Source organism: Peromyscus eremicus, chromosome 14 (genome assembly GCF_949786415.1).
Source record: "Peromyscus eremicus chromosome 14, PerEre_H2_v1, whole genome shotgun sequence".
Taxonomy (NCBI): Eukaryota; Metazoa; Chordata; class Mammalia; order Rodentia; family Cricetidae; genus Peromyscus; species Peromyscus eremicus.
The window spans coordinates 21,393,430-21,402,773 of NC_081430.1; positions in this window are offsets into that span (position 1 = coordinate 21,393,430).

Below are 9,344 nucleotides of genomic sequence, written 5' to 3' on the forward strand. Positions count from 1 at the left end.
GTTCTTTGTGTCATCCGTATTCTTCCCCGGCCTTTCTTTTCTTCCACTTCTTTCTTAGGGGACTCCCAGCTTTCAGGGACCCTCTCCCTGGGGGCCCTGTGTGCTCCAGCCTACCTTTTCTCATCCCTGAAAGTGCAAATGAAGTGCCGCCTAAAGGTGTGAGGTCCTCCTCTGCCCCTCTGCAGTATAGGGGTTCTTCACATAGCCACCCGAAACCGGTTGTGACCAGTAATTACCCATTTTAGTGGGAGTTTTCCTTACAGCCCTTAAACACTTCCCTGTGCTGGTGACCCACCCACTCCACAGAATTATTTCACCTTTTCACTAGCCAAGCATATTTCTACTTTTTTTCCTCTTTCCTCTTTTTATGCACCTTCAAAACACAATCCTAAATGTCTTTGTCCCCATGGTCAGGCCCATGCAAACTCTTGCTAAGTGTTTTCGACATCTACTCACCCAACTGTCTCCTGTTCGATCCAACTACATATAACCCCACACACCTGAATCTCAGCCTGGTCCAACTCAAGCTCCTTCCCCTTGCCCCTCCTCCAAACAAGGTCTCTCCACCCACATCCCCTTACCTACTATATAACTCTCTTGATGCACTCCTTTAATCCCAGCCCGTGGGAGGCAGAGGTAGGCAGAGCTCTGTGAGTTTGAGGCCAGCCTGGTCTACAGAGAGAGTTCCGGGAAACTCGCCAAAGCTACACAGAGAAACCCTGTCTCGAAAAACAAATAATAATAATAATAATAATAATAATAATAATAGTTTTATGTCTTTATAATTACCATCTTTGTCCACACATCTGTCCAGCCCAGAAACCTGGGTCATCCCAGATCCTCCCTCTTCTCTTACTGTCAATCACTATTATCCCAGGTAACTCTCCCTCCTTCTCTGTTTTATTCTTTATTCCATTCTCCCATCAGTGTCCTGTCTCGGGATGTCATCATTTTTCATCACAGCAACAGCCACCAACCTATCATTGAAGTTCCTGCCCCATTCCGGCGCTCCCTGCCTCCTGTAGAACCACTCTCTAGCCCACCAATCCGCTTGTCTTACTTCCTTGGTTAGGATTCTGCAATGGTTCCCTACAGTCTACGGGATGGACTCCAAGCACCGGAAGGGCGTGTGAGGCATTGGACTTGGCCCATGAGAACAGCCTCTTCTACCTTTATTCCTACCCACTTCAGTTTCCAACAATAACGAAGTCCTCATATTCCCAGGACAAATCTGTCTGTACCTCAGGCCCTTCCTTCCCTTTGCCAGCTCCCAGGCCCACCCTGACATGAGGCTTCCTAGTTCACAGCCACTACCCTTCGAATCCCAACCCCAGTGCAAAGTCCGCTGCGGATGGCACATACACGTCCTGACTAGCTTGACCCAAAAGAGAGCGTAGGAGGGTTCACGGCTCGGAAGGGGTGGTAGGTCTCGGAGGCAAGTCAAGGCCTCCTCTGCCCATGCTCGTTCCTGGCTCTCATTCTAAAAGCATGTTCCTTTTCTATGTTTCTCTTCTACTCTAAATTTTAGTCTGTTTCCTTAGACCTAGGCACTGGTGCACACTTGTAGTTCCGGTTTCCCAGGAGAGTGAGGCAAGAAGATTGCTTGAGCCCAGCGGACATTTCTAGGTAAAACATCGAGATTGCACCTCACCAAAAAACATACATATTTACTTTCTAAAAATATGCTTCAAGAATACCTTTCCAGAAGCCAGGTGGTGGTGGCACATGCCTTTAATCCCAGCACTCGGGAGGCAGAGCCAGGCAGATCTCTGTGAGTTCGAGGCCAACCTGGTCTAGAGAGTGAGATCCAGGACAAGCACCAAACTACACAGAGAAACCCTGTCTTGACAAAAAACAAAAAAAGGATACCTTTTCAGATCTCAGCTGTGTTCATCTAAACCTAGAAATCAGATCTTAAAATATCCGACCTATTACTAAGTTACACCAATAGTTAGTAGCATCTGATGGGTTACCTTATTATCAGAAATGTGCAGCATGGGAAAGAGTTTGTATACTGAAAACAACTGGTGCAGTTAATGGAATGACTTCAACAAATTTGCCTATGACCTTTTTAAAGCAGTCCATAAAAGAATAAGTTATTCCTAGAGACGACCCTGAGACTCTCCTCCATACAGTCTAAATGCCTCAAAGATGCCATCCTTGAGATAAAAAAATAAAAACTTACAGAAGAGACAAATAACCTCTGCAAAATCAATCAACTGACCCACCCAAGGCAGCGAGAAGCCAAGCTCACTTGTAAAACACTCGTGTGGGAAAATAAAAAGCATCCCTGCTTGTCTGTTTTCAAGTTACTACAGAAACGAATCTTCCCAAGAATCTCTTCTGTCTCCTACACCAGACATCAGCAAACCAGAGCCTGTGAGCCAAATCCAATTCAACACCTGGTTTTGTAAATAAAGTTTTATTGGCACACAACCACACCCATCTGTTTACGCATTGTCCAGGCTGTCTTGGCACAACAGCTACAGGGGGATGTTGTTAAAGGACTGACTCAGAAAGCTAAAGGTATTCAGCACCTAGCCTTCTACAGAAATGCGTGTCAATCCAATTCTCACAAATTCAGGACTTTCCCTTATTTGCCAGTGATCATGAAAAGGGGCTTTTTTTTTGTTTTGTTTTGTCACAGATTCAATGTGTCTATGATAATACAGGATTACCAATTGTTCAAAATCAAGTTGTAAATTCCTTGTGGTCTTTTCCTGAGATATCGGACTCCCTTCTTGCCTTTTTTCTTTTCCCTAACCTTGGATAGGATATGAGGGATACAGACCAATGGAGCAGATAGGAGATCCAGATAGAAAACCAGAGCAACGGGCACTTGATGTTTTTCACAAAGGTCCCCAAAATACACGAGAGAGAAAAGACACCATCTTCTACAGATAGTGCTGGCAAACTCGGATACTCACATGTAGGAACACGAAGCCAGAGCATGCCTGTCTCTCACCATGACTGAAAACTCATTCCGAATGTATCAGACTTCAATAGGAGACCTTAAGGAAAATGTAAGGGCATCTCTTCAAGACACAAGCCAGGCCAGGCTGAACAGACAGTTGTCAAAAGGCACACTACAAATGGCCAATAAGCATATTTTTAAATGCACAGTTTCGCTAGCCACCATGCAAATGCAAATCAAATCTACTTCGCGATCCTGTCTTACCCCAATTCGAATGTCAGTCACAAAGAAATCAAGTAACAGCAAATGCTGGCTTTTATTGACAAAGAGTTGTGGACCAAATGAACTCCTAGACACTGCTGGAGGGAATGCAGTCCGGCCAGTCCAGAAACCAACATGAATTCAAAAACTCGAAGTAGATTTACCATGTGATCTAGCTGTAACTCTCCTGGGTATTCGCACAAAGGACTCTGGGTCAACTCCCCCAGAGAGTCTTAGCCACCAATGTTACTGTAGCACCACTCACAATCACTAAGTTATTGAACCAACCTGTGTGTCCAAAAAAAAAAAAAAAAAAAAAACGGATAAAGAAAATGTGTGATACATTCCCAGTGGAATTTTTTTCATCCATAAAGAAGAATGAATCTGGGGTTGGCAAGATGTCTCAACAAATAAAACATTTGCCACCAAGCCTTACGACCTGGATTTGATCCCCTGGTCCCAATATGATAGAAGGAGAGAACCAACTCCTGTAAATTGTCCTCTGTCCTGCACACTTACATTCGGTGCATGCACACACACAATAAATAAATAAGGAATAAAAAGAAGAATGAAGTGATTCATTTTCAGAAAGATGGATGCAGCTGGGAATAATCATATTTAGTTAAGTAAACCAGTCTCAGAAAATCTTGGGTGTGCCTCTCTTTTTTTTTTTTTAAAGATTTATTTTATTATGTATACAGTGTTCTGCCTACATGTATGCCTGCAGGTCAGAAGAGGGCACCAGATCTCATTACAGATGGCTGTGAGCCACCATGTGGTTGCTGGGAATTGAACTCAGGACCTCTGGAAGAACAGCCAGTGTTCTTAACCTTTGAGTCATCTCTCCAGCCCAAGGGTGTGCCTCTCTTATTTGTGATTCCTAGGTTTTGTGCAGTTCCACAATCCTGTGTGTACACACACATGAAGTATAAGTGGAGGTGAAACTGCCCAGCACAGGGGCAAATGAGAAAGGCTGGGGAGAGGGAGAGGAGGACACGCCAATGTACAGTACATACTGGTATGAAAAATGTCTTAATTAAATTAGATTTTTAATTCTTAAATGCTGATGCCAAATGCATAGGCTTGTGAAAAGTCCTCAGAATGAGTACTTGAACCCTATGTGTCTTAGGGTTTCAGCTGCTGTTGAGAGACACCATGACCATGGCAACTCTTACAAAGGAAAACATTTAATTGGGGCTGGCTTACAGTGCAGAGGTTCAGTCCACTATCATCATGGCAAGACATGGCAGCCTGCAGACAGACATGGTGTTAGAGAAAGAGCTGACAGTGCTATATCTTTTGTTGTTGTTGTTATTGTTGTTGTTTGTTTGCTTTTTTGAGACAGGTTTCTCTGTGTAGCTTTGCACCTTTCCTGAAACTCACTCTGTAGCCCAGGCTGGCCTGGAACTCACAGAGATCCACCTGCCTCTGCCTCCCGAGTGCTGGGATTAAAGGCATGCGCTACCACCGCCCTGCTGAGAGTGCTATATCTTGATCCAAAGGCAAGAGGAAGTGAACTGTGTCACTGGGCATAGCTTGAACATGGGAGACCTCAAAGCCCACCCCCACAGTGACACACTTCCTCCAACAAGGTCATACCTACTCTAACAAAGCCACACCTCCTAATACTGCCACTCCCGGGGGGCGGGGGGGGGGGGATTTTCTTTCAAACTACCATATTGTGACAAATTATTAAGAAAATGCTGGGCTGGTGAGATGGTGCTGTAGATTAGGACCCCTGCTGCCAAAACCAGAATTCAATCCTTGGCGCCCAGGAAACTGACTCCCAGAAGTTGTCCTCTGATCTCCGTGTTCACTAGGGTACATGCATATGCACACATACACATACATATTGAACAAATAAATGTACAAAAGATTAGCTCCATAAAAATCACATAAAAACATGGTCTTTTTACAGTAAGGAAAAACTAAGAAATAACTAAGTCCTGTGAGGAATTCAACACATTTGTAGAATAAAGGGGGAATAAGAAATGATCTCACAAGACACAGAAAGCACAGGATAATCACCTTCAACACTCAAGATTCTACCCTGCAAACAAACAAACAAAAGCTCTGAGCTCAAGAAGAACGGAGCTGGGTGTGGATGCTCACACATGGAATCCCAGCACTTGGGAAGCAGAGCCAAGAGGATCATTGAGAGTTCAAGGCCAGCCTGCCCCATATAGTAAGTTCCAAGTCAACAAGAGCTACAAAGTGAGACCTTGTATCAAAGAAAAACAGGAATAGAAGAGAATTTTCTAAATTAGATGAAAGCAAATCTTGGCAGTTCTGACATTAAATATTATATTGAATAGTGAAGTGTTGGAACATAGGAAACAAACCAGAAGTGCTTGCTACCCTTCCCCCACACACCACTGTACAAGGAAATTCTAAGTTGTAAAGCAAAATGAAAAAACACACATGTGAAGAAATAAATGCCATTATTCAGATACCATGAATGTGTTCATGCTAAATCCAAGAGTATCTATCTATAGGTTGTATAAATTCGAACAGCCCAAAATTATCTGTGAACTAGCAGAATTGTACATTTGTAAATTGCTCAGAATTGATGGATTCAAGGCTAATATGCAAAAGTCAACTACATTTCTACCACCAACAATTAGAGAAATTAAAACCTTAATAATGATATCTGCCATGTTTGTGGATCAGAATTCTCAAGTCTAAATGTACTATGTAGTATAAATGTGTAATATGCTAAATAGCATAATATCTCCAATATATCCAGATTATCTGGACATTCAATAATGTCTCAGTCAAAATATGTGTATGATGAGACAGGAATGGTGGTACACACCTTTTTAATCCCAGCATTTGGGAAACAGAGACAAATAGATCTCTGTGAGCCTGAGGCCATCCTGGTCTACACAGCAAGTTCCAAGCTAGTCAAGGCTACATAGTGAAACCTTGTCTGAAAAAAAAATGTATGTATGAAGTGTGTGTGTGTGTGTGTGTGAGTGTGTGTGTGTGTGTGTGTGTGTGTGAAAACTTACAGGACACACCAACTTCAAAACCATATGGAAATACAAAGGGCCAAACAAATCCAAGACAAATTTGAGGAGGAAGACTATGTATGGTAAGTGTCTTAGTCAATGCTCTATTGCTATGAAGTGTTGTGGAATATTTGTTTAACTATGTAAAGATGTGTTGCTGTTTTACCTTGCCTGCCTAAGGCACCTGATTGGTCTAACAAAAAGACGAATAGCCAATAGCAAGAAAGGAGGTATAGACAGGACTTTCGGGCAGGGAAAATAAGTAGGAGGAGGAATTTAGGCTTGGGGGAAGAAAGAAAAAGAGACACCAGAGGGATGCCAAGGGCCAGCAGACAGACACAGAGGAAGCAAGAAAGTAGGACATACAGAATGAAAGGCAAAAGGCCCCGAGGCAAAACGTATGTGAATAGAAACAGGTTAAATTAAGTTAAAAGAGCTAGTGGGACAAGCCTAAGCTAAGGCTGAGCATTCACAATTAATAATAAGTCTCCGTGTCTTTGGGAGCTGGTTGGCAGCCCAAAGAAAATTGTAGCTACAGTGAAGAGACACCATGACCATGTCAACTCTTATAAAGGAAAACATTTAATTGGGGCTGGCTTATAGTTCAGAGGTTTAGTCCATTATCGTCATGGCAGGAAGCATGGCAGCACACAGGCAGACATGGTGCTAGAGAGGTAGCTGAGAGTTGTATATCCAGATCAGCAGGCAGGAGGAAGAGAGAGAGACACTGGGCCTCACCTGAACATTAGAAAGCCCAAAACCCACCCCCAGTGACACACTTCCTCCAAGAAGGCCGCACCTCCTAATCCATGTCAAGTAGCGCCACTCACTTATGACCAAGCATTCAAATATCTTAGGCTATGGGGGCCATTCCTATTCAAACCACCACAGCAAGATTGCTATGCTGGGTAGCAAAACTCAATATATAATTAGGGTGGTATTTTCTGATAAATACAAATATGATACACATGTGTATGTATGTATGTATGAAGTGTGTGTGTGTGTGTGTGTGTATGTGTGTGTGTGTGTGTGTGAGAAAACTTACAGGACACATCAATTTCAAAACCATATGGAAATACAAAGGGCCAAACAAATCTGAGACAAATTTGAGGAGGAAGACTATGATAAGTGTCTTAGTCAATGCTCTATTGATATGAAGTGTTGTGGAATATTTGTTGCCCCACATATTGACAAGATCAAAGCAGAAGAATAGTAAGCTTGTAACAGACAATGCACCTGTGCATACAGATGTTCTCCAAGATTATAATTGCTCAGCTTGGGGCTGGGGGCTTTCTGGCAATAGGAAGACATTGCTCACTCATGTTAGTTACTTGTCTCATTGCTGTGACAAAAACATCCCAAGGGAGAGGGATTTTTATCATGGCTCACAGTTTGAGGGTACAGGCTACTGTGGCAAAGAAGTCAGGGAGCCAGGAGTCACATTATATCCACAGTCAAAAAGCAGAAAGTGGTGATACAGTGTTTGGCTCCTTTCTTTCAGACCAAGGCCCCAGTCCATAGAACACTACTACCCACATTTAGAGCAGCTCTTCCCACCTCAACTAACCCAATCTAGGTACCCCACATACACTCCCAGAGATCTGTTTCCATGGTGATTCTAAATCCCATCAATTTGACAATCAAGATCAACTCTTACAACATTCAAAAGAATGTTAGCTTTGAATTTTGATGTTTTCCTGGCCTAGGGATTTGAAGAACAAGGCTTTTTCTGAACAACAAGCAACCACAGCTCCTGGGCCACATGAGGGAAACACTCTACTATGTACTGTGCTGCTGGCTTGCATTTGTTTGGTAGGTCATACTGAATGTATTTTCAATTTACAATGGGCCTATTGAGACAGCACCATCATACTCCCCTCTAGGAGCATCTATACTTGATTTTCAAGACAGATGGCACCGCAGAGTGATGGGCAGAATGCTTGCCAGTGACTCAATTGGAAAACAAAACATAAAGACGGCTTCACTATTACTTTGTAAGACAGTCATCCCTGAGTAGCAGTGGAAGGATTGGAACCAAGATACCCAAGTTCTCAGATACTCGAAACCCCTAGATAAAAAGCATAGTACCTGTATGTAGCATCTCACAAACTCTAGCATCTCTGGGTGCCTATCACCCTAACACAATGTCAACGCTGTGTAAATAGTGGATATACAGTAGGAACAATAACAGATGTGGGAGTTCTGTGCATCAGAAGAGAACTATGGCTTTGCCTTTCTAACAGTTCCAGTCATCAATTGGCTGTCTCTAAATCTCTAGATCAATCATTACAAGAAATGTCTCCATTGCAGGCAACAATAAAGACACGTAAAAGTATTAACCCCAAAGGAAAAGAAAGGCTAACTGGGATTGCTTTGAAATTAGTAAATTGTACTCATTAAAAATCTGTTATGGCCATAAAAATACAACTGTTTAGAGAGAACTTAAGGAAAGACGAATATCTAAATACAAAGCATCTACAACTCAAAAAAGCAGACAAACAGCTCTAGAAAATTAGGCAATACAACTAAATTCACAAAAAAAGATAGCAAAATATGCAATCAATCATGTTACAGAAATGTAAAATTAAATGACATCACACTTATCAATCTGTTTCCTGTCTGGATTTTAGAAGAGTGTGGTAGCTGTGTGTTGCCTGGTAGGGAATTGTCTTGTGAACCTGATAAGTGTGACCACTGGGGGTTCCAGTAAAATGTGTTTCTGGGTATTGGGAACTGACACTTAGTATTGGGGATAGGCTAGGGGTCTGAAGGGATCCACAGAAGGTAGGAAAGCAAAATCCTGTTCAGCCAGGATCTGCTTATTTAGTGACCTTGGGATGGGGGGAAACAGTGAACAGAGGTTACCCCAGAAGGTCTGTATAGAGCTAGGGGTGAGACTGGGGATTGTAATTAGAGGAACAGGAGAGGGGAAGATCTATGGCCAGCCTACCTGCTCCCCTGACAGGAGTGGCCTTTGGGTTAGCAGGGGGTAGGGGGTGCCTGCTAGGTTTATGGGTCAGTATAAAGCATTGAGTTGTGAGGAGGGAAGTTAGGAGGGGAAGATCTGTGGGATCCATGAGAGATGGGGACAGAGGGCAGCAAAGATTAAAGTGGGTGTTCTGTTGCAGAACTGGGGGTGAGACTGGGGACCAGGTCTG